At 38.1% G+C, this 26,063-nt stretch overlaps 1 protein-coding gene across 2 annotated transcripts in view; it reads right to left on the reverse strand.

Annotated features, from left to right (window-relative positions):
* gabbr1b (gamma-aminobutyric acid (GABA) B receptor, 1b) overlaps positions 1-25,372 on the reverse strand; it is a 127,267-nt gene extending 101,895 nt beyond the window's left edge. The window contains exon 1 of one of the 2 annotated variants that reach the window (XM_083544271.1): positions 25,324-25,372. The gene's annotated coding sequence lies outside the window, so the exon portion shown is untranslated. Of the gene's footprint in view, positions 1-24,442; positions 24,576-25,323 lie in introns of those variants that run through there. The other variant, XM_083544270.1, reaches the window with a different exon arrangement.
* Positions 25,373-26,063: the final 691 nt, after the last annotated feature.

The raw sequence follows: 26,063 nt of genomic DNA on the forward strand, positions 1-26,063 counted from the left end.
ACACACACACACATGTACCTGCTGTGCTAAGTACTGCAAGACATCAAATCGAAAACCCACTGAGAGCCCAGTGAGACTGTGTGTTTGTGAAAGAGATGGAAGGAAGGTTATTAACAATAGCAAAAAGCTTACTGGCTGCATTTTTCATGCAACCCTCAAGCCTTGAGCAAGGCTGTCATTCACATCATAAACACACCATACACACACATGCACACGAGCTTCAGTAACACAGCATGTCTTTCTTATGTACAGTATGTGTGTCGCAAAACCCTGACATTTCTTTTCTAAGCTAAGCTGTGAATCTGCTATGGCTGATATACATGAGTTCAATACATTCCCACACCTCAATCAGTACCATTTTGAATTTCATGAGGACATCTGGTTATGGGGAAATAAAATCCCCTCACTTGGCTCCGCTTTAGAAGTGTTTACTTGAACGCACATTAGATACATCAATCTCTATTTTCTCATTCCGTCACCATACATGAAGGGTACATAGGAGAATAGCATTTTAAAATGTAAATTTTATTCGTTATTTCAATGTACATCTGAGACTGGAGTTGAAATTCTGAATGCTGTTCAGAATGGTAAAACGGAATGAGTTAAAGCTTTTTAAAACATAAATAAATAAATAAAAATAATATTATACAGTATAAATAAGGCTATAAACATACAGTATCTCACAAAAGTGAGTACACCCCTTACATTACTGCAACTATTTAATATATCTAGGGCTGCAACAACTAATCGATAATCGATATTAATCGATAATGAAATTCGCTGTCAACAAATGGCGTTATCGATTAGTTGGGCTGCTCAAGTTATGGTTTATCTCAGCCACCTGCAAAATGGCGAAACAGGTCTGAAAACTGAAGGTCTGAAAACATACTTGGCCACTCCATTACATTCACTTTCAGCAAATCAGTTGTCATCTTGGTGGTGTGTTTGGGGTCGTTATTATTTTGGAAAACAGCCGTTCGGCCCGGTTTCTAAAAAAGAGGGCATCATGTTCTGCTTTACAATGTGACAGTACATGTTTATGCAGCCCCAGACCATGATGCTACCACCATGCTTGACTGTAGGTAAGACACGATTTACTTGGTACTCCTCACCAGGGCATCGCCACACATGCTGGACACCATCTGAGCCACACAAGTTTATCTTCATCTCATCAGAACGCAGGATATTTTTCCAGTAATTCATGCTTTTGGATAGGTTGACATCAGCAAACAGTTTGCGGGTTTCTTGAAAACCAGCTTCAGAAGAGGCTTTTTTCTGGGATGACACCCATGCAAACCTACTTGTTGCAGCGTGTGGCGTACAATCTAAACACTGACTTGTGGACCTTCAACTTCTGCAACCTTTAAAGAATGCTGCCGCACTCATGCATCTGTTTTTTTGAAGCAGCTTCTGCACCTGACGCACAGCACGAGGACTCGACTTCTTTGATGGACCCTTGCAAAGGCTGTTTTGAGTGGAACCCATCTTGAAAAACCTCTGTATGACCATGGCCACTGTACTATAACTCAGTTTCAGAGTGTTACTGATCTTCTTATAGCCGAGGCGTCTTTGTGGAGAACAACAATTAAAATTTTCAAATCCTCAAAAAGTCTTTGCCACGAGGTGCCATGTTGCATGCAACATCCAGTGGTCAGTATGAGAGAATTGTACTCAGAGCACCAAATTTTACCTGCTCTTATACAAGATTTGGTCCTGACAAGCAGACAAAAACATGAACATGATGAATAGGACGTGTGGCTTTGCATTGTTACAGGACATACAGCTGTTATCATTTAGGGTGTACTCACTTTTGTTGGCAGCTATTTTGACAATAATGGCTGTATGTTGATTGATTTTCAGACGACATTAAATCTTTACAAGCTGCACATTGACTACTCTAAAATATATCCAAGTTTCATGTCTATAATATTAGAGATAGTAGTAGGTAGTAAAAAAAAACAAAAAAACGGTTCAGAGATCAATTTGTACATTTCTAGTGCTTTTTTATGCTATTTTTATACATTTCATGGTGGAACTGTGATGTTCTTCATTATTCTGAAAGATAATTGTATTATAATTTATATGATAATTGATATGTATTATAGTGTTTACAACAAACGGCTAGAAAAACAGTAGAGCTGCTTTAAAAAAAAAACAGGGGGGGGATGTATTTGATGGCATCAATTAGACATATTTGCAAAATGAAATTAATACAAAATCTGTGCTTCATATTATTTTTATTGTAATATACAGTATTATTTAGCACTATGAAATACTGTATTATACCTAAAATACATTTCAATCAGGTTTTTATTTTTATAACAATTTAAACAATTGACTAAAAAAATCTATAAAATTAACATAAAGGTCAATATTTATATTAAACATAATTGGGAAAAATGTAGAGTATGACTTTGATTATAACATTGATGTTTGGTTGAGGCCAGAATGGTGCAGAATTGTGTGACAAACAAAAAACATTCTGTGTGTAACAGAATCACCTTTTGATGGGAGAAAATTGAAGAAATTAGCCAGACTCGTTTAAACTGTCTTGGAAAGTTACTAAAAAAAGCACTCCATTCAACCGTGCTTATCTCAAAATGTCAAAACCTGAGATCTCTGGGCTGCACAAAACCACAAAACCATCAGGTTTCAATCCTCTCAGCCAGGAATCTGAGACTTCAGTGGGCACAAACTGACAAAAACTCGACAGTGGAGAAAAATCTGATGATGTTTTTTTTTTTTTTTTCATAATCTTTAACTGAAAGTGCAGATGTTCCTATTAAACTGAGTGTGTATTTAATAATTTCTGTAGTCAGCAAGACCAGGAGCCACAGACTAATACTCGATATAATACTAATATTATACTAGACTAGTATAATAGATATACTTTATTGATCCCATTGGGGAAATGATGAAAAATACGAATGTAATGAAATAACAGTAAAATAAATCAATACAATATTGCAGATGATTGTGCAGACTGGTCATTCAAAAAAGAAAGAAAAGAAGAAGAAATGAAAGGTGCAATTTGTCTGTGTATGTATGTGTGCGTAAAATGACGGTGATATGTATATAAGTTACTATTATCATCTGTTACATAGATTGTACAGTGCCATGGCATACGGTAGGAATGATCTCCTGAACCGTTCTTTGTGACGGCGAAGCTGAATCAGTCTGTTGGAGAATGAACTCCGCTGCCTCTGTATGGGATCATGTAGTGGGTGGGATGGATTTTCCATGATTGACAGGAGTTTGTTCAGTGACCTGTTGTCCCTCACTGTCTCTAATCTGTCCAGTTTGGGTCCGATTATGTATTTAGCCCTACGGATGATTTTATTGATCTTGCCTGCATCCCTGGCACTGATACCACTCCACCAGCAGACCACAGCACTATAAAGGTGCTATAAAGGTGCCATACAATACCAAGCAAGATTTTCACCAATCATGGTCAAGACTAAAGAGAGTACAAGGCAAAATTGTGCCAAACACACACACTTTTTTTATAAGTGTATATAGGCGAATTTATAGAAATAATTGTGACCAAAGTTCCCAGGTTTCATCCTCAACTCAACAGATTACTATCTGTGTAGAAATTCCTATGTTCTCCCTCTTGTCCTTCTAAATAGCCTCCTGATGTCTACAAATTCATGGTGCTTTCCCATTCCTGGAATACTGTTCAGCTCCTAACCAAAAGTGACAACCAGTAACAGCCGTGTATTTCACACATAGGCCTTCGTGTCCTACCTGAATCAATCCACCTCCTAATATGATTATTATGACTCAATGGCTATAGAAACCATCAATATTATACAGTAACATAACAAAGTGCTGCATCACAGACAGGTATCTCATGCAGCGAGGATGAATGTCATTACCAAAGCAAGAAACCCAATGAACACAATTCAACAAGTCTCCTTTCACTGCAGCCACAACTGCATCTACACCACATACATCATCTACTGCCGACGCATCGATATTAACCTTATAAAATGAGTTTTCTGTAAATTTTTGTGCATTATGGATTTTCAGGGGATTTAAAATGAAGGCAAATGAACTCTGTTTTTTAACTGTTTTGGCTGGTCTTTCCTTTTTTCACAAAAATTCCATCTTGAAAACGTCCTTGTAAGTGTATCTACGACCAAATCATCTCTTCTTTCAGTCATTGAGAAATGAGAAAAGCAGCTATTAAATCCACACAAATATATTTGAGCTTGTGCGATTTGCTACAGATGCAGTTTGGGACTAGTGCGCTCTCTGACCGTCCAATCACACGACGTGAAAATTCCGACATTACTGTACGCCTGCTAGATTCTGAAAGACTGATGGAAGATTCCTTTGACCTTGGCAATACGTGATGCTTGAAATATGACATAAACAGGCAGAAGCACCGCAATCATAAACTCAGTAGATGTTTGAAAATAATTTAATACATATTCATGAAAAAATTTAGATTGAAACAGTGATTCTGATAGTCCAGCAGAGAAGGCCTTTCTGGCCCCGATGGCCTGCCACTGGTGCAAATTACCATAAAAAAATTTTATTCTGAGATCTTTTGGACCAAATAAAACGCATTCTGAGAAAATAAGATTTATCACTAAACCGAGTCTCCAGAATCCGTACACACGACTCTATAAAGTGCAAATAGTGCAATAATGCAAAGTGTAGGAAAAGATCAGAGTGCAAGGGTACAAAAGCAACACAATACGGTGAAATTATACGGGACAGTATGGATAACTACATAATTAGAACAGCATCGGGATGAGCTAGACAGCATAATTGTGCAAAGCCGAGCCAAATGGCTATGCAAATTACCCCTCATAAAAGGCATATGAGAGAGCAGCAGCATATAAAATTTCAAAGACAATAGGAAGATGGACAGCGATTATTGTGCTGTAAATTGCACAAAAGGCTTTAGGTTGTGTAAATTCAATGCAGGTGTGTATAGTATCTCTGATCTCCATTATCACTCACGTTACACGTCAGCCTCACTTTTCACTATACACTATTCACTGATGTCTTATTTTTGTCATCATCCGTGACTCTGCTTCACTACAGGGAAATAAAATGACCAGTGGTGTTGGAGCTGCTGTGTACAGGAATTCTGTTCTACAGCTGCACACACTCCTGCTGAGTCAATGTGCGTGCGAGTGAGAGGGAACGAGGAGCTCTCTAGTTCAGGCACTAGTTTTTCTGCGGGCGATCGTTTGTAGGGCCTTCGCAACCCTTCAAAGTCCCTTGGTGGAGGAATAGAGAGCCTGCAGGCCGGGTGTGAATTGAAGACTTAATCTCCTTTGCAGCTAGACTTTAAAAAGACCTGCGGCGTGAAATCTACCTACAAACCAGGGGTGAGACCTACACATATGCACACACAGCATTCAAGAGGTTCACAAGAACAAAATAATGTGGTAACATGTTTCGCAAAATAGTACCATAACATGTTTATTTGCACTTATTGAATGTATAATCACTGTTCTCCCTACTGCATTGTTTTAAAAATCCAAGCACCAAAGGTGGTGAATCCCTATAGACCCTTTTAGTGCCGACATCACAATTACAATCTACGTAGATGCAATTAAAATCTACGTGGATGCAAAACAAACTTAATAATGGAGATGGCAATACAAACCAGCACAGAATTGGCTACATGAGAAACGTAATAAAACGAGCGAACTGGACAGAAAATCACAAATCATCAAAAATGCTTGCGTTTGCAGCACACATTTTATATCATGTAAGGTTAATGAAACTATTGTTTTCCTTGATATGCTTTTTGGTTTTGTTACATGCCTAAAGATTCTTATTTTTAAGTTCTTATTGCCTACTGAGATAAAAATATATATACAATTTCTACAAAAACTGTTAAGACACAGGTGATTCAGGTGTATTAATCTGCAGTGACTTCAGGGCCAATACTGTGTACTGGTCGACCAATCTGGTTCTTTCCACAGTCCTGGACAGTAAGTGACCTTACATAGTCAGATAAAATCTGAATTTGACCAGTCATTGTTTAAAAACAAACTAACAGAACTTAATAGCTAGGGTTAGAGTAAGCGACTTTTTTCTGCCCCCACATACAGTAAACTTCAAATATAAGTTTACTAACTGAAAAAGGGTCTATACTTCCTGCAAAAGTTCCTCAGAGTTCAATTCGACACTGTCATGCTAATCTCTAATTACGTTTCTAATCTCTAATTGTCTACTGATTGGAAAGGTTGAATCCTGGTAAAGCCAAGCTTCCACTGCTGGGCCCCACAACTACGGCCATTTTATCTGTAAAACGATGTCAAAGTGACAACCAATTCACAGGGACACACAACTTGTTCATTGATGGTCTTGACCATCTAGAACTAGCAAACATGGGACCTATATTCTGAAGTTCTCTTAAATCCTGCAATTCGTCACGTCATTCATAAATTAACCAGGACGTCTCTTCCCATCTTCGCTACGTGTATACGTTTGCACACATACGCAGATGTTGAAGAACGAACAATGTATGATTAGGAGTGTTGATGCTGAATAACCCGATTACTGGGTTACAATATGGACATACTAAATGGATTTCTGGAAATCTGATGAGGCCTCTAATCTGATTTAAGGCACCACAACTCGACTGCCTGCATGATCACTTGAATTTATCTGGTAAAAAATCTGATAATGATCACGTTATTAGTATGTGTCTATACACACTCAATGTAAATGCACTTAGTGCGGGAGGATAGGGAGCGTCTGGGCGTCTACACAAAGGAGTAAGTGTGGCATTTACAGCCTGTATGACACACTCTGGCACTGCCATCAATGCTATTATGCTGAAGAAAATAAGGAGCAAACAAAAGCTGGGGCTCTACAGCAGGACAAGGCGACTCTAAATAGCTAACAAGCTTCAATGTAGAGTTCCTCTCATCTCAAGGGAAATTAATTCCCAGTGGCCGTATATAGGGTATGAGAATAAAGTATAGAGCTGGTAAATGAATGCAGGAGCATGATTCATTAAATATCTCCAAAATTATTTCAATATATCTCAAACAGGTCAGAATTATTAACACTCTGTTTATGCATGATGGGTAGCCCGGCTTTACAGGAGCTGTAATTTAAAGAGCACACACACATACACACGCACACAAAACATGGTACAACTACCCACTCATAACACACTGCAAACCCAAGCCAAGAAATCTGGGATAAAATTACACCAGCAGCTATAATAGATAATGAGCCTCAGAGTGGTCGCATCTCGAATGATGTCCCCTTAAATAAGCCACGATTTGAAATGCCTCCAAGGCAGCTGTTACAGTGAGCATCAGGTCTCTGCACTCACACACTCACATCTGACACAAGTGTGAATGGACCAAAGGGCCGAGGAGGCACAATAACCCTAATAAACACACTACTATACCTACGAGACTGCACAAGTAAACAGAGGAGAACACGAGTCTTTGATGTTTGAGGATGATGAAACTCTCCGGGTGAGAAAACATCTTTTGAATGAGGGACAGACCGCAACCAAAACAGTGTAAGGAATGATTGTTAATTGGAGGAGGTAACAAAATAGGGAGAAAAAATCTGTCTCTTTTAGGTGAATTGTAATTAAGGAATTGAATCAACTCACCAACACGAGATGAATCTCTCATTCTATTGACTCCCAAATGACTTCTTTTCTAATATTCTTGGACTATGCACATCTCAAAGTTGCAAAATTGTCAAATCTGCAGTGTGCTACAGATTCTCATACGCAGCAAATAATCCTACATTATGATTCGTATCTGTACTTAACATTCATTAAAAAGGGATTCAAAGATTTTTGCCTTTTTATGCTGATATTCCCCCCTGACTATAATACACTGCAATAGATCATAATAAAAAGCAGCGGTGTAGACAAATCCTTACACAGTGTATATTGCTATGCTGTGCCAGACGGCCCGGATGTTGATAAGATCCACTGGATGTACTGAATGTGTGCGATTAAAGGGACAATCATGAATATAGAAGACGTTCCAGCATAAGCATAAATTACGGGTCTTCAGAAACACAAGGTAAACAATTCGGTTCAAAGGTCGACTGGTTCATTAAGACACCTCACGACCGCTGAACAATACGTATTCACATCGTGTCAAATCATACAGAAGCTCGAAAACCACACTGTATTCATTTGTCGTGTCTTGACACTGGTGTGCGAAAAACACAATGCCAGTCAAAACACTGTAGATTTATTATTTAGATCTATTGCTAACTATAAATCTGGATCGTCTCGAGTATTCTTCCTTATATTCTCTCATGGAGTTTTTCCTTGCCACCTTTCCCTCTGGGAAAATGCATGAGGAAAAATGTATACATATAAAACGTATATCCTGAATTTATATTTCCATAAAGCGGCTTTGTGGCAATGCCCATTGTGCTATATAAAAAGTAAAATCATCAAATAAAATGTCATATATTGTCTTTAATTTGATAATAATACTATCTAATAACTATCCCAACATCTTTACGCTTTACTACATTGTTAATAGCATGGCTTAGCTTAGCTATTTTCAAAATAATGTCGTTTTCTCCAGTAGCCTATCCAATCATTGTCATTTAGCCTCGTAGCTTCGGCTAATGTTAAATAACAAGCAATGATGAATAATATTTTATATGTTGCAGATTATGTACTTATGTATATAATTTAATGTCAGATAATTTACCATATACCTGTTAATGTTAACCAGCTAGTTATACATTTTCAGAAAGAAACTCAGTGAGACTCCTGTGTAGCTAGCATTTTTATAGTTTATAGTGTTTTATAGTGTTTTACAACTAAGTAGTGCTGATATTTTCTGACAAATCAAAAAAGGTACACCTAGCTACACACTGAAAATGAAAAGATGTCAGCAATTTTTCCTCAGTTTAAAAACTAGCTTTAATGTTGTTAGCTACTTGTTCTTAGTAGCATGTCGTATAGCTAGCAACTACATAGCTCTAGCTTGACTTGTTTATCTTGTAGCTTCCTCAACACTTCTAACATCGTGACAAATCCTAAATAGTTTCAAGTCTTACAGTCTGTGCTTCACCACAAGTGCACTCATCTTTGATAAAGCACTCATTGAGAGTGTCGTTACAGTTTGATGATAAAGTTTTTGTTGCATTTGTTCAGCCCATATTTTGAGATTTGCACTGCATCTTAGAACTAGTGCCAGACACTTCTAATCGGTACAAGCAGAGTGTTGATCAGAAAGGTTGCGAGATCAAATCCCGCCACTGGAAAAGCCCCTTGTTGATGCCTGCAACTCGAACGAGATGAAAAATAAAACTTTGAACGTAATAGACACAATTAAAGCATCTAAATAAAAGCATGTAAACAATTCTGTTGTTTATAACCTTATTAAACATAAAGCAGTGATTTATCTATCTATTTATCCAGACACTTGTAAGAAAATCACTTCAGGTGGAACAAAATGCCTCTTAAAAACACTGTTTTGGCCCATTTCATTCTTTTCACTAAAGGGCAAATATTGAATTTCTCCTGTTTGGGGAGATTCAACACTGAATTAATTTATGGTGTTACACTCCACAGTAGAGGTTAATGACTGGAAGTATACACCCCTCCCTTTCCTGGCATCCTGCTAAACATAGTTTCACAATACTCTACTCTGTACATCTGGGGTCCTGACTAATCTGATAACAGACATCCATATGATTATATGTATACATATTAAGATAAAAAATATTTGCTAAGGCGATTTTTCATTCAGAGGTTAAATAAACCAGTGAGACTAATGTAGCTAAGTGATGAGTGTAATGCTCTCAAGTCATGCTGGTCTTTTGCAATGCCATTAACCATTTATTACAATGGCGGACACTTTTTCGTTTAGCCAGTGGGTCCGTAAATACTAGCGCTCTGCCTTGTCTAAGCCTGATTGAATCCTGAGAATCTCCCTAATTCTCACATTCACACACTCTGGGACATGATTTAGGTCCCTCTCCCCACCTTCGTTCTCTCTCTCTCTCTCTCTCTCTCTCTCCTCTCTCTGGTGATCTCCATCTGTTCCTTCTTATTTTTTCGCTCCACCAGCAGTTCCCGCTTACAGATCCAGCTCAGGATGTAAACGTCGTTCAAGCTTACCTGACCCACATCAAATTCCTTTAAACCCCAAATCCAGCGTTTCTAAGGCATGAAACTGTGACAGGAGGCTTTTTTTTGTCACCCAAAAGACGGAGACACGGTGGCACCAATGTATTACACAACAGCCAGTCATAAATCACGACTGCAGAGTTATAAAACCTATTATCTGCCATTTTGAAGGCATAATGCTGAACAAACCTTGGCGCCTTTGTGTAGACTCTGATAAGAGACCACATCTCTGGCAAGCATGAATCGCTGACCAGGAATACTAATGACATGCACACATTGAACAAAGCACGAGTATAAAGCCAAATAGTATATATTTTTCTTAATTCACCTTCAGGTTTTTGTGCAAATTTTTTAATGAAATCTCAAAATAAATAATCAAGATTATATATGGATATAATATGTAAAATTTTTTGTTATTTACACACAGATCTAGAATGCAGTCCAAATCACACACATAGATAAATCAGTGTGAAAAGATTGCATTTATCTAAATGAGTTTTAAATAATAGTGTGAAAGGATGAGAGCAAGTAAAAGAGTAAGAGAGAGAAGGGAGAAAGGGAAAAAGAATGTGTATGTTAGCGTGGCTTTTCAAATAATTAAGCTGTTGGAGTTGATTCATTGTGCTGTTTTATTTTTGGTAATATTTCAAATTTTGCTGTTTTCTTCTTCAGTTCGTTAAATTCATTTTGTGCTTTGGGCCATTTTTGCATTCAAATGTTTAAACTCACACCTCCCAGCTAATCAGATTTGAGAAAAAAAAAATAATAATAATAAAAAAATATATATAAGTTTTTAAAACCAAACTCAACATAGAGCATGATGACAAAATATTCTTGTAAACGTTTTAATGTAATTATTGTGTTTTAAATTACGTAAATCATCAGGAAACAAAATGGACGTCGTTAATAAATGTTTGTTGCGTTGGAGTTTCTAATTTCGCCTCTTTTATATAAAATTTTTAAAATATTTTTATGAAACAGGAAATGCGTGCTGCAACAATCACATGTTCATTAAATTAGTGTTGAAATGAATTTACGTTAGCGTATTAACTCGTTAATTTTGGCAGCTCATATATATATATATATATATATATGTGTGTGTGTGTGTGTGTGTGTGTGTGTGTCTGTGTGTCTGTGTGTGTGTGTGTGTGTGTGTGTTTACAGGTCTCTGAGTTACGATGGTTCGACTTAAGGTTTTTCGATCTTACTGCAGCAGCGAACGATGTACAATACATTGGTTGCACAGTTGGGATGAGCGTATCTCTCGCCTTTTGAGATGTCCCACTCTCGCTAGCGGTCAACTGAGTAAAGTTGTCTCGGTGCTAGTGTGTATTTTTTTTCGGTTTCAAACGGTTTCAAACAGCTATTTTTGTGATAAAAGCGTGTCTTAAAAGTGCCTGAGTATGTCTCCTGCTGCTAGTGAAAAAAAGAAGAGGAAAGCCATCAGTTTGGAGCAGAAAATGAAAATAATAAATCAGCATGAAGCAGGAAAGACTGTCACAGTCATAGCACCATCTTTGACTTACGATATTTTTGACTTACGATGGGGTCGTCGTAACGTATCTCCACCGTAAGTAGAGGACTTCCTGTATATATATATATATATATATATATATATATATATATATATATATATATATATATATATATATATATATATATATATAAATATATTTATAGTTATTAATTTATTTATTTATACCGGGAGATAAAAACGAGAGGGACATGAGCAGGGCTTTTAAACACAAAAAAAAAAAAAAAAAATATGAGCTTTAACACCAAGACTACTGGTGAGATTAAGGCATCTCTCTAGGCGGGACATGTGTACATCCTGGTAGCGTCACAAAGTATCGTACCGCATAAACGTCTTCCAGCCGCACAAAACTCTGTAAAATTTTGTAAAACAAGATCAAAATAAGTTAAAATTTTGAGTTAAAAATATGCGGATTCTCGGAACTTGTTCTGATGGAGCGCTGTGTGTGTGTGTATATATATATATATATATATATATATATATATATATATATATATATATATATATGCACAGACAAATACTTTAAGCAATTGATTTTTTTTATCAATAGATTAATCAATTACCAGAATAATAGCATTTTCAGCTCCATTGGAACGACTTATAAAAAGCAAACAAAGTATAAAGTCCAGCACAAAGCCATCCGTCTCCTGCTTCCTCAAGGTTAAACATATCAATATATACTAATAATAATAAGACTAGCAAAACTTGACTATTTAAAAATAACATCTTTTTAAGCACACAGGGACAGAATACTGGCTAAACAACTGAGTTTTCCATTTTTAAACAAACAAAATGCGCTACATGATCATATTTCTATACCAAGTAAAACATCTGGACAATTTTATTGCCATGTGCTCTAACATACTGAAAGCTGTAATTATTATAAACATACAGTATGTGACCAATCCGAGTTCATGTGAACACGCTATTGTAAAAAAAATCCATTAGAGCACTGATTTTCAGTAAATTCATAACCTCTTTCAGTGAAACAGATGGACCAGAGCAGGTTTTCGGGGCACTCCAAACACAGCTGAAGGACTTCAATCAATTCTGCTACTACAGCTGTTCCTCGCCATTGACATTTGAATTTTCGTATTTTCAACCACCTTCCATTTTTTCCCCCTTTTTTCATTTTTCTCCTCGGAACGAGAATATAATCAGTCGGCCGTGGACGCACGTAGCGGCGTTGCTGTTGCTGATGAGAGAAAGCGGCCTCTGTTCAAACACAAAGACACACTCCTGTTATGCACTCAGACAATATTCACTGCTCAGAATAGAAATATATATATTTTTCTTTTCATTCTGAAAGCAATTTCTGTTCACAATTTGGAGTTAGCAGGGAAAAAAAAAAAGAGGCACTCTGAGTATATGAGTGTGTGTGAAGCAAGGGGGTGCATGTCTGAGAGAGTCAGCGAGAGAATGACGCTGGATAAAACATTAATAGAAATCATGTTTGCGCTGATACATTAAATACTGTATGAAAAAAAGATTTATGAGGCTTTTTTTTCTTGGTAAAAAAGCAGAAAAGGAGCTGAATGGGATGATGATCGCTGCCAGAAAGCCTTTTGTCTTTAGGAGATGGAGGCGACTAACACTACAGCGCAAATTGTTACAACTCACAAAGACTATATGAGAACAAGAGCAGATCTCGCATTCATTGAATCAAGCATGCATGATAAAATTTCCACACTCTCCTTAAGGCGGCAGTACAGTAAATCTACTCCCGCAGGTCGCGCCCCGGGCCTTCGTTTTTACAATTACCCAATCAGCCAATCATGTGGCAGCATTTTATACCAATTTATTCAGATACAGGTTAAGAGCTTCGGTTCAGGTTTACATCAAACACCAAAATGCGATCTCTGGGGTTTTAACCGTGACATGATGGCTGGTCGATCTCATGGGATCTTCTCACAAATTGCACATAATGGTGCAAAAACCTCCAGTGAGTGGAGACTGGTCAGAAGAGAATGGTTGAAGTTGACAGGCAAGCTATGGAAACTCAAATCATCACTCTTTACAACTTCTAACACATCACAACACATCAAACCTGAGATGGATGCACCACCACTGCAAAAGACCACACTGGGTTCCAGTCCTACAAGTCAAGGCTTCTGCCCACCAAAATCCAGTTCACATGTATTTAATTGGGCAGAATGTTTGATCCGTTTTGAAACTTGTAGTGAAAAAGAATCTGGTCTACAATATTTCAAAAGCAGGTTCTTTGGTTCATAGAGTATATAACAGTGCAGTTGTGATTGGTCAGAAGGTGCTGATTCATTCAGAGAACAGAGGAGAATGGTCAGTCTGGTTCAAGCTGACAGGAAGGCTATGGAAACTTAAATCATCTCTCTTTACACCTCGTTCAAACATATCAAACCTTGAGGTGGATGCGCCACCACTGCAGAAGACCACACTGAGTTCCAGTCCTACAAGTCCTACAAGTCCCAAAATCCAATTTACATGTATTTAATTGGGCAAAAACATGAATCAGTTTTTAAAACTGTGGCGAAAAAGAATCCAATCAACAATATTTAAAAAGCAGTCAGAAGGTGCTGATTCATTTTCTATAGCAGCAGCACTGACTTTAGTTCCTGTTGCTGATAAAAGCACAGGATCATATTTATGCAATTAATACATCAGAGTTTCTATAGTCGCAACAAGCCAGACATTCCTGTAAGGAGACTTTTTTTTGCTGATTAAAAATGTATGAAAGGAGTTTCCAGTATCAGCACTTTGTAACAGCTCAGAACTGATGATTGCAGCTTCTAGTTTCAGGAGAGTTTTTTTCCCCAGAATGTATTTATGGGTGTTATTAATATAGAAATAATATAGAGGCTGGTGAGGGCAAAACTGTTTACAGCTGCTATAATGCTATGACCAATTTCATAAGATGTAACAATAATGGGATAAAAAGTCCAACAGTCATTCATCAATAAATTAGTAATAATTAGCAAAATGACACACAACATCTAGGGGATGAAAGTAACCCTGCTTTATGTCTTTGGTCAGATTCGATTCTTTAGCTATTGGAAACGTCTGTCAGCGAAAATACGAGGTGAGATTAAATAGTTTCAAGACTAGTTTTAAAACAGATGGAAATACAAGGCTGCACGCACAGTCACATGGAGCACCGACCTTCATAAGTCAGTGTGCCAGAAGATATTGTTCTGTGTACATCGGGAGCTGTGCAACTGGTGCTATTCTGACCATGTGTGTTACCACGTCTGCGATTCCATCATGGACAGCAATTAAGTAATAATTGCAAATAATAGCCAGCTTTAGCTCCTGCAGACTTCGCCCTCTTCCTAAAGATGAAGCATCAGCTCAAAGGTTGCAGTTTTGACACCACTGAGGAGATCGAGTACGAATAGCAGAAGGTTCTTGACACGCTTCGAAAAGGAGACTTCTAGGACACATTCCAGAAGTGGCAGGAACGCTGGGAGCACTGTACTGCTGTGCAAGAGGACTATTTTGAAGGTGATAGTGTGTAAACTTAGATAAATAAAGTAAACAGAGGCAGTTTTCAAACCGTTGGAGGTTTCTGTGTAGAATTTTCTCCCAAAAGAACGACCCAAAGAACGCTAAAGATTTTGAACCTTCACTATTAAGGGTCTTCCTCAGGAAGTGAACAGTGTCTCTGGTTTGAAATCATAACCACTGACTGAACGATGACACCAGATATTTGTAATAGCACATGCAGAAAAAGCAGCAGAACTACTAATACCTTGGTCCTTCTGCATAACCAGTCATCTCAGAAAATATTTCACTACTCTAAATATTTCAGCGGAATAAAAAAAGGATGCACTGTAAGTAAAATCCTGTTTACTTACATAATCTCACAAATAGCTCCAGACAGGAGGTCAGGGTGCCTTGTAAACGTGATTACATTGCTGTTATTATGCTATTTGGAATCATTTTCATATTATAGACATGGAACATGAAGTCAGTGGGATTTTGTGAATATGCCTCGTGTCAGTGGGAGATTTATGTTCAGTTGAAAAAAAAGAAAATAAATCGCTGCACAAAAAGGAAAAAGACGAGTGTGCAAGAGATGTGTCTGAGAGAAAACAAGCTCAGTATAAGGGAAACTATTTGCTATCATTTGTCGATTAGAAGGATGAGATGGAAGGAGGGACCCTGAGACCATCCGTGTCGTTTCTTCTAGTACTTGGATGTCATTCGGAGCCTCCGTTTTACTTGCTGACTGCCAATCAGAAGCAATTTGTAAGGGTGTGATGACTCTATAGCCTTTACTTACTCAAACCGGAGAGGTGAGGAATAAGTCAATTAGTCTGTCTGTCAGAGAGAGGACTTCCAGGTCCTGTGTAAGCTTATAGGCCCGAGTTAGCCGTCTAGTTTATTATCGTCGATCAGACATCCTTCTGTGACCAATCACTCAGAAAGAACGACTTTGTTTAATGCAATGTCACGTTCTGGTATATCGTGTGTCTTTTTTGAACAAGGTGGCTAGTCAGAGAAGCTGGTGTTCCAGCTCAAAATAAATAGGATTGTAATATTTACATTACTTTTACAGCATTGAAATCACTAATAATAGCTTTACTTTCATTCATTAAGCTGACGTTTGCATTGAAGGCCAACTGCATTATGCACTCTTTTATTCCTTAGCGATCCGATAATTGGACTCCAGCCACTCGTTTCATCATCCACAGGTCAAAGAAGTGTATCAAACTCATTCACTCAATCGAGTCATGATCTTCAGATCACTACAGTCTAAAACAGTGCCTTATGATGCTTCTAATACATGGAGCTGAACGTCTGAAACCAGCGATGAAGCTGTGATAGAGCCTAATTTATACATTCTATAGATTCCAAGCAGGGATGCAGAGTATCAGCCCATTTTATACCCCATTCCACATGTATTCCTATTTCCTTTTGCTGTTATAGGAAGCGCCACTCTTCTGGCCAGACTTTCCACTAGATTTTAGACTTTGGCTGTATGGATTTGTGATCATTTATTCATCCACAAGAGCATTTGTGAGAGTAGGTGAAACAAGGATGCTCCAATTCCAGATCATCCCAAAGGTGTTCATTGGGGGGGGGGCTAAGGAGGTCCAACCTTCACATACCACATACCTTCATCAGGTTTGGTTTCTCAGTTACAGTAAAGAGAAACTGTTGTTTGTGTTCTTCTGAAATTGTGCCAACATTGTGGAAAAGAATCACATATGGGTGACGGTCAGGTGTCCACAAAAGCGTCTGGTCATGTTGAGTATCTAAATTGCTTTATACATGTCACATGTGCATTACAGCGCAGTGAAATTCTTTTCTTGCATATGTTAAAAAGCTGGGCTCAGAACGCAGGGTTAGCCATGTTACAGCACCCCTGGAGCACAGAGAGCTAAGGGCCTTGCTCAAGGGCCCCAAGACAGGACGCTTGGCAATACTGGGGCTTGAACTAAATCTGTCTGTGGCAGTCCCTGAGAATTTAGTGCCTTCATGACCAAAAACTTTTTTTTTTCTAATCAGCACTGATACAAAGCCTGTCATCATCTACAGGATGATTCAGAACTCATGGGACAGCTATAAATATGACAAATCTCAATTTACAGTAAAAAAAGACACACTTATTTCTCAAGCTCACTTCCCAACCCCATTTTCTGTCCAAATCACGCTTCCCCTGAATAACCTGAACAGAATGTAACGGTATTCGTAAATAAAATTTTCAGTACAGAGCTTTTGGTTCGGTACACAGTAATCCCCCGTTTATGGTGGTGGTTACGTTCCAAAACCGCTTGCGATAAATGCCACCCCAAAAATGCTATTTTATGTATACAGTAATGTACTGTATTAACATTTTACTTAATTTTATAAGTAATCGTTATATTTTATTAATAAATGTCATTATTTCAACATAAAACAAAAAAAAAATAAAAACAATTCCCTATAAGTGTTTTGGTCTATCGTGCTGTACGTGAGAGAGCGGGAAAGTCAGACAAATTAGTTATGTGGCAAATGCAATACCGCGATAATCCTAGGGGGGGCGCCAGATTCGAACCGCGGTAAAGCGGGGGATTACTGTACACGTGTATCAGTGTTAATTTCGTCAAAGAATCCATTTTGGCATCATTTTCATCAAGGATATTTTGCACTGACAAAAATGAGACGAAGACGAAACAAAAAAATATTCGTAAATGAGAAAAACTATGACGTAAATCGATCAACACTTTCGTCAACGGATAAAAACAAGACGGGCAGGTCGATTTGGGAAGAGATCCAATCAGATGCTTATATTTGCATTTTAACGCCCGGTATCTACCAGCCACACATATGGCATACGCTTGCTACATAAAACTTTTAAAATGTCAACATCTGGGAGAAAAAGAAAAGCAGACATATGGATGAATTTTACATATGATGTAAAAGAAAACAAGACCATTTGGAGCAAAAATCTCCGGAAAAAACACAAGAATCAGGAAGCGCCATTTGCAGACAACTCTTCCCAAAAATACATGAAAAGGTAAGCACCTTAAATGTTTGTTCCATCGTTATTCATTCAAGTAATAAGGCTTTTTTGTTTACATTTGACTGCTTTATTTAGTGTGTGTGTGTGTGTGTGTGTGTGTGTGTGTGTGTGTGTGTGTGTGTGTGTGTGTGTGCGTGCACGCGATTGCATGCATGAGTTTGATTAAGAGGGGTGTGTGGGAGAAGGAATAATCATATCTACTTGTTTTCCCCCCTTTTTTCAACCTCACAGATACAAAAGACTTCTAATGGCAGAAATGAGCCTATAAGAGCAAATAAACCTTCTGCATCCCAGTAGAAAATTGCAACAGCTTTTCTGAATGATTCGAAGTACAAAAGCGACTCTAAAGAACAGCAGACCAAGGAAGCAGCTCAGAGGGAGGACTCTACGATGACAGAAAGAGCCTCTGAGTCTGAAATGGAGGATGAGCCATTTTTTTATTTGCATAACCGTTAATGATCACATGAATATGAGAACAGTGTTGGGACTGTCTGCTCTAATGGTGAGGATTTTTTCCCCACCAGATTTATAATCTCTTGCAAAAGTATTTCCAACATTCAGATTAAGACAAAAAAGCCTCAAGTCCATAGTTGACGCTTATCTGGCCGTTCTTTTGGTAAGTTACCACTATGTCACATTGACCGGACACCACGCATGGTACATACTTTACAACTTGTGGTCCACACGGTGCAGAAGAAAGCATGTGTCAAGAGAATAGTTGATAAAGCAAGGTCAGTGGTAAAACTCTTTCGCAAGTCTTCTGTTGCAACACAAAAGATGATTGGACCAGTGTTTTTTTTTTTTTTCTTTTAAATGACTGCCCCACATGCTGGTCAATCACATTTAACATGATCGCAAGATTCCTCAAAGTGAAAGTATCCGTCTGCGAAATTACAAACAACATGGGATGGGACAGCTCGCTCTCTAGTGAATGGCAAATGCTTACATCATTGCCTGCCTTTTGCAGGACATACCAAAACTCTCCAAAGTGACACCATGTTCATTTTCCTGGTGGTCCCTCCCCTGTTTGATCTGCTCAGCCACATTGATGACTTTGAACAAAACATTTACATCATTTGGAAGAAGCTCTTATCAAGAGCGACTTACAACTGAGCAGGGGGTAAGGGTCTTGCTCAAAGGCCCAGCACTGACAGCTTTGTGGTGGTGGGATTTGAACTTGTGACCATCCGATCCAAAGGCCAATGCTTTAACCACTGAGCTACCACCACACACAAGCTACCGAGAACTTGCCACTCTTGGGCATAAACTGGAAGGAAATGTAAACCAGCGTTTTGCTTGGCTCTTGGATCCAACCAGTAAAAGGTTCCCACCACTTGCCGCAGCTGCCTTCTTTGTCAACCCTGCTGTCTGTAAAACCCTTGTAGATGTGGCTGATGACATTATTCAGGAATTGCTGAAACAGGCAGAGAATTATGTGGTACACACAATGTGACAAACAGTCTTTGCAGAAGAGAGAATATTGTGGAACCAGCAACAGCACAATCCTGATCAAAACAGCCAATATTTCGAAGAAGGCCTAGACAGAGGTCCTCCACAACTTCTATGAAGCAGCAGGTCAGGATGTACTGTACAAGCAAGAGCTTTTACAACAACCCATCAACGATGACACAAGAACAGACTTTTGGCTGGCAAAAAGTGACAGTTTTTATTACTTGCTAAAACCATTTTGCTTTAGACCTGTTGGCTTTGCCAGCTTCCTCAAGCCTTCGCAGAAAGGGGTGTTCAGTGTCACAGGTGATCTCACTAGAGGTCGGCGCAATAATAAAATAAATAAATCCAAATAGATCTGTTGTTTTCACTTAGGCACTGCATATAATAACAAGAGAGCATTGCACAACCCAAATGGCTTTCACTTGTGTTGCATTATTTAATATTTGTTTCTTTAGGTTTGATTTAATTTTGATTTAAAAAAAGATGTATGTCATGTCACAACAGCTAAATCTGTGTCTGTATTGCATGTTTAAACCGTAACAGCATTGATATCGTATTCATTCATTCTCTCCCGCTTATCCGTAATTCGGGTCGCGGGGGCAGCAGTCTAAGCAGCCCTTCGACTGCTGCCCAATCCTCACAGCACCGTCCCTTACGGTCCCTCCTGCAGGTGGTGAGCCCACGGGAAGTAACATCGTATTAACAGGCTAATAAATGTTTTCTCCAGGAGTATATAAAGAGTTTGGAAATTTCTGAGAAATCCTTAATGAATTGCAATTGAACAAAACACATACAATTCTATAATAAAATAAATAACATTGTTTTAGTCAGTACATTTCAATAACAATCATGTTATTTAGTTGACTAAAACTAGATGAAAACTAAAAACTATTAAGATGACTAAAATATAGCTGAAAACACAACTGACAAAACTAAATCGAAACTTGCTGTCAAAATTATGGGATCGAATGCGATCCTATGTGCGGAACACAGTTACAATCTGGGTTCAGTAAGGAAGGTATTAAGTGGCGGACCGTTTGTTTAGTCTCCGCCTTCGACTTTGAGTGCATTTTTATTATTTATATTATTTTCATTAAACTTGAAAACATCCACAATAATGCCAGGGGTATAAAAAAAAGAAACTAGAGTTAGCGCAGTGTCACCGTTTTGTGCATGCATGAAAACATAAAGACATTTGTTAAATTATGTTAAAGTAGAACAGTTAAGTAGATCATATCTTTAGAAAATTAAATAATAAATGTAAAACACACACGCACGCACACACACACACACACACACACACACACACACACACACACACACACACACTCTAAAAAATGTAAACTACATTGATTACTCAATTACATTTATTTAATAGATTTAATCAAAATAAAAAAGTATTGCAATATTCTGTTTAATTTTTATAAAATAGTATAACATTTTATTTTATATATTATTTAACCAAGCAGGCAAATGTTTTCAAAATATAAACTACTGATGTTGGCAAATGTTAATAATAATAAACTGCATTAATTAAACAATGACAAACAATTTAGTTTTGCATTTCTTTCCTGTTACTTAAAAACTGAGGTACATACCGAACCATAAATTTTGTGTACCGTTTCACCCCTAGAATCTACAATTGTTCTTATATTGCAGATGTATTTTTTAAGGTTCTATTTGAGGAACACACAAAGTTTGTTATAGAATTTGGCTACAAACTTGTGAAGGAACTCATACAATATAATAAGTAATGATTATAAAAGACCATGCAGTGTTAAATCAGCTTAAAGGTGTTAAAGAGCAGCTTTACGAGCTTTGCAAACAATTCTAGATGTAGTAGATCTATATTTAGAACCCTAATGAGCAAGCCTGCCTGAGGTGACAGTGGTAAAGAAATCCTCCCTGATTAGAAATGAAACTGAATAACGCAATTATTCATCATTACTCTTCTACTATAAACTCAAACAGTACTTAGAGTCTTAAAATGATGTGAAGTGAGAAAAAAAAATACAGTCCTAAGATGAGCAGAACAGCGTTTATGATAACGGCAACAGTGTTTAGTCAGTAATTATTGATTACACTTGTTCCTCAGGATACTCCTCTGTATTAATGTATTAAAACCCACGCTATCATGCGCATTATAATGTCCTTTTTGCAACATTCCTGAGTCCTCATTCTTACTCCATCCCTTGTGTTTAGCTGAGTTGTGTATTTCATTTGCTCTTTCCATTCACCTTTCTGAACTCTTTCTGTTTTGCATGCATCCTATCTCACATTTGTTTCTGGTCATTCGGTCGAAATGAAGCTTTGCGGCCCGGGGATCACTGTCGGCTCTTTAACACCTCTATGCTCTGCCTCATTGTAAGTCGCCTGGGGACAAAAGCATCTGACAAATGAATAAATGCGAATGTAAATGCCATTGCACTCAATCACTCTCTATCTCTCTATCTCTCTCCTCTCTAGGGTGGGGGGTGCGAGTACACCAAATGAATAATTTTCCTTTTCTGAGTCTCTTGATCAAATCCATGGTGCCCTGTCAGCACACCCTCACGGAGACAGTGGACCCACGTTTTTCCTTAATCCCCTAATTAAGACACACTGTTAGCTCGCTGTTTCGTCCCAGGAGGTTTGCCTTGCTTATGAGTAAACACGTTCTGTGCAGAAATGCTAATTAACTCCGTTTACACTCCGAGACACTCGGAGCGTGCCCTTAAAAACATTGTAGCAGGAATATCTGAAGACTGTAACAGGCTTTGCTTAATAAACACGCATGTTGCCCAGTGCACACGCCTTCCAGAGAAACAGCAGGTAACAAAGCACACCATGAAGAATATAAATAGCCTCAGCCAAGTGTCCAACGTTTAACCTTATGTTTGAAGTTACAGAAGGAATTGAGTTATAATTTTAGCATGAATGCAGTTCGGAATGAATTGTAAGGACTGAGAAGGATTAAGAAACAGAGGAAATGCCTCTCTTTCATTTTGACATAGGCACTCAGGCCAGAGCTGCTCCACAACGATGAGGTAGTAGGCGTAGAAGACATTGTCGACTTCATTGGGACTGACAGACCCAGGTCAAGCCTTTACTATCAAGACTGAGGCATAAAAATAACTGGACCTGTAACACAGTGCCTACAACTCCTTCACTGGGATCGAAGTGCTGAGACCTCTACTTTTTCATTGTGATTGAGGCACAGTGGATATGCCAACACATTCTGAGGCACTGAGACCCCTGGTTCTTCTTTAGGACTAAGACACAGAAATTGTGTTTTTACTAAAACTTAGATACAAAAATTAAAAAAAAAGGGCAATCCTCCTTCATTGGGACTAATGAACCAAGGTCACATTTACTTTACTGGGAATGAAGCACAAAGGCCACACCTCCTTTACTAGGACTAATTGGACAAAGGCCACTCCTCCTTTACTGGGACTAAGGGACAAATGTCATGCCTTTTTCACTGGAACTGAGGCACAAATGCCATGCAAAGGCTACGCCTCCTTCACTGTGACTGAGGTACAGAGGCTATGATGTCCAGAGATCATGCTTCCTCCATTAGGACTGAGTTAAAGGCCTTGCCTCAGTTATTGGAAACGAAGACCCAAAGAACGCCACTCCTTAACTGAGACTGAAGCACAGATACTACTTAAACCTTACTGACAGACACAGGAACCAGGCCCCACAATTAGAACTGATGCATGGAGAAGTATAGAAGAGAGCCAAATGCTAAATGCAAAAAAAAATAAAAATACATCCTCATAAAATCTTTATATAATAATACATTTCCTGCTGTCTCAAAACAGTGCAGGTGGACTGTAAATACTGAAACAGGTGCAGTGATTGAAATGAATACATTATACACCCTTAATGGTTACCTTTCAATTTGAGGTAGATAAATGATGAATACTTAAAAGCAAACATAAACAATTCTTCGTTTTCAAAGTGAAAAGGGAAAAAAAAGGCAGATTTGCATTTGCTGCCTCGAGGACATTCACACACACAGCCACAGTTTTATGGGAATGTGCCATCGGCAGCTGGCACGCATGATGTGCCACTTTTCAAGTGTTTCACAGCCCTGGTCTGCTACTTTATCACTGCATTTTCTCCTACTTCAAACACCTATATTGTTCATTTCAGAACCACGGACAGGGACACGGCTGGATGCCACAGGTGCTCACTGGAGCGTTAACCAGGGACAGAATAACTGTGATATTTTACACACGTTCCTATCTGTCATGCAAACACTGGTGTGGAGAACTGCAAATGAATCAATGATGGAAAGGAGAACATATATGGGCAAATGTATTCCAACAGCGTCCGCCTGAGAATCCGACATCACTCCCAGCCAAATGCGAATGTGCAAAATACTAATAATATATTAAACGCAATTTCATTTCAGTCAGCAAAGCGGGGGGTGGGGGGGGGCACTTCACAGAAAATCATAAAAAAAATAATAATAATTTCTCGCTTCAGGTCGACATGTCTCTCCGGCCATGATCAATCTCTATAACAGAGTCGCCCTGCAGTGGAGATCAAAAGTAATGTTAGAGTGGGATGTGGATTCTGCTGTGCCTGGAGATGCTCGATGGTGTTCAGTACATCTAGGAGTGTATCACTGTAAGACCACAGGAACAAAAAAAAAAAAACTGAAATATAAAAGACACCCCCAGAGGCACATTTACAGTGGAGACACTGCAGTCCGGCCCAAAAAAAAAAAAAAGACAGTTCCAGCAATCACACCACACCTTTAAAACATATATATGTAAAATCTCACCAAAGCAAGTGTACTGATATTAACTATTAAAAAAACATGTCAGAAAATCTCAAATCTACAGAAACCAGAAAGACAAAAATATTTACTTGCCTTGAATGTGATGTGTATTGAGATGATCCCAGAGAAGAGCTTGGTGTAGGCTTTGTGTAGTTATATATGTGTGTGTTTATATATATATATATAAAAACACAAATATACACATATACATATATATATATATATACACGGTGTTTTAATGTTGAGCTGAAAAGATTCTTCTTGCATTAAAAATAAAATAATTTTTAATGACTGGAAAAAACTTCTTAGCTTCACCGATTTGCTCAAAAATTTTATTTGTAAAAATTGCTTTCTATACGATGAATATTAATAATATTGCAAGATCATGTGCACATAATGTTTACGATTCATAAATATATATCTATCTACATATATAGATATTTGGACTATTAACAGTCAAATTATTTGGTGGGATTAAAAATTTAACATTTTAGATGATAGGAATAAAAAGAACAGTGTTTCCCATTCAATGTATTGCTTTTATGTAAAAGAAAAACATATATTTATATATTATTATATTATATTATATTATATTATATTATATTATATAAATACCTGACTTAGATCAGATCATTATTAGAATTATTTCTATTATTATTAGAATTAGATGCATCCAGAAGCAAGGAAATACTCACAAATACCATACGCCTGTGCTTATATTGCCATGTTTCCGTGCCAAAGAAAAAAAAATGACCCACCAAATGTCGAGCAAATTTTTATAATGTTGCCAAAAATAAAAGTAAGATCATGTATGCAGGATGCGCGCGCTCGCGGTGCAGCCTGCTCAAGGAGACGCGCGGGAGCGCGCATGTAAATACTGAAAAAAATTATATTATTATAACAACGTGTCGATCTGGCGGAAAACGGAAAGAACTGCACACACGGACGACGACCGACCGATCACACCACGGTACCTGCTTCAATCTCTCTCTCTCTCTCTCTCTCTCTCTCTCTCTCTCTCTCGACGTCACCGTGAGAAAGACGTAACGTGGTTCTTTCTATATGCTATGAAACGCCAAAAGGGTCCAAACTCGCACACGTTCCTCTACACACACCTACACTCCATGCAAGAAATCCATATGGATCCTTTCACTATGAATGCATTAGTCGTGAGGTTAATCTAGTGCATGCCCACACAATCACACGATTCGCAACTAAAGATACATGCATGTAAAAAAAAAAAATATATATGGGTTACCTTCTGGATCTACCTTACACTTATGCTGGCATAATTAGTCTTGCCCAAGTGCCTACTTGCTCCCTGATCACCCTGCACAGTGCCTTAAACTTTTTTATGGAATGTCCTTTTCTCTCATTTTATCTTTCATTTTCTTCCTTTCTTGGACATGCTCCCGAGGTAGCAGTGACCACCGATTCATCCCTTTCTTCTTCCCAGATCTGCCTGATCCATCCCAATGCCCTACTTCTGGATCTGGAGATCACTCTGTGTAGCTTCCCATGAATAAAGATCCATGAAGTTACTAAGCAACTCAAGAACTATTGAGGATGGATTTGGACTGTAGTCTTTACTGTACGATGGGTTTGGAATGCAATTTCCGTGAACATTTCCGTATCTAAGCACCCATCATGGAATTGTAATGGAACCATCATGGAATTGTAATGAATAGATATTTGGTGCCACCCAGATGAGGAT

Source organism: Silurus aristotelis, assembly GCF_946808225.1.
Source record: "Silurus aristotelis genome assembly, chromosome: 6".
Classification (NCBI taxonomy): Eukaryota; Metazoa; Chordata; class Actinopteri; order Siluriformes; family Siluridae; genus Silurus; species Silurus aristotelis.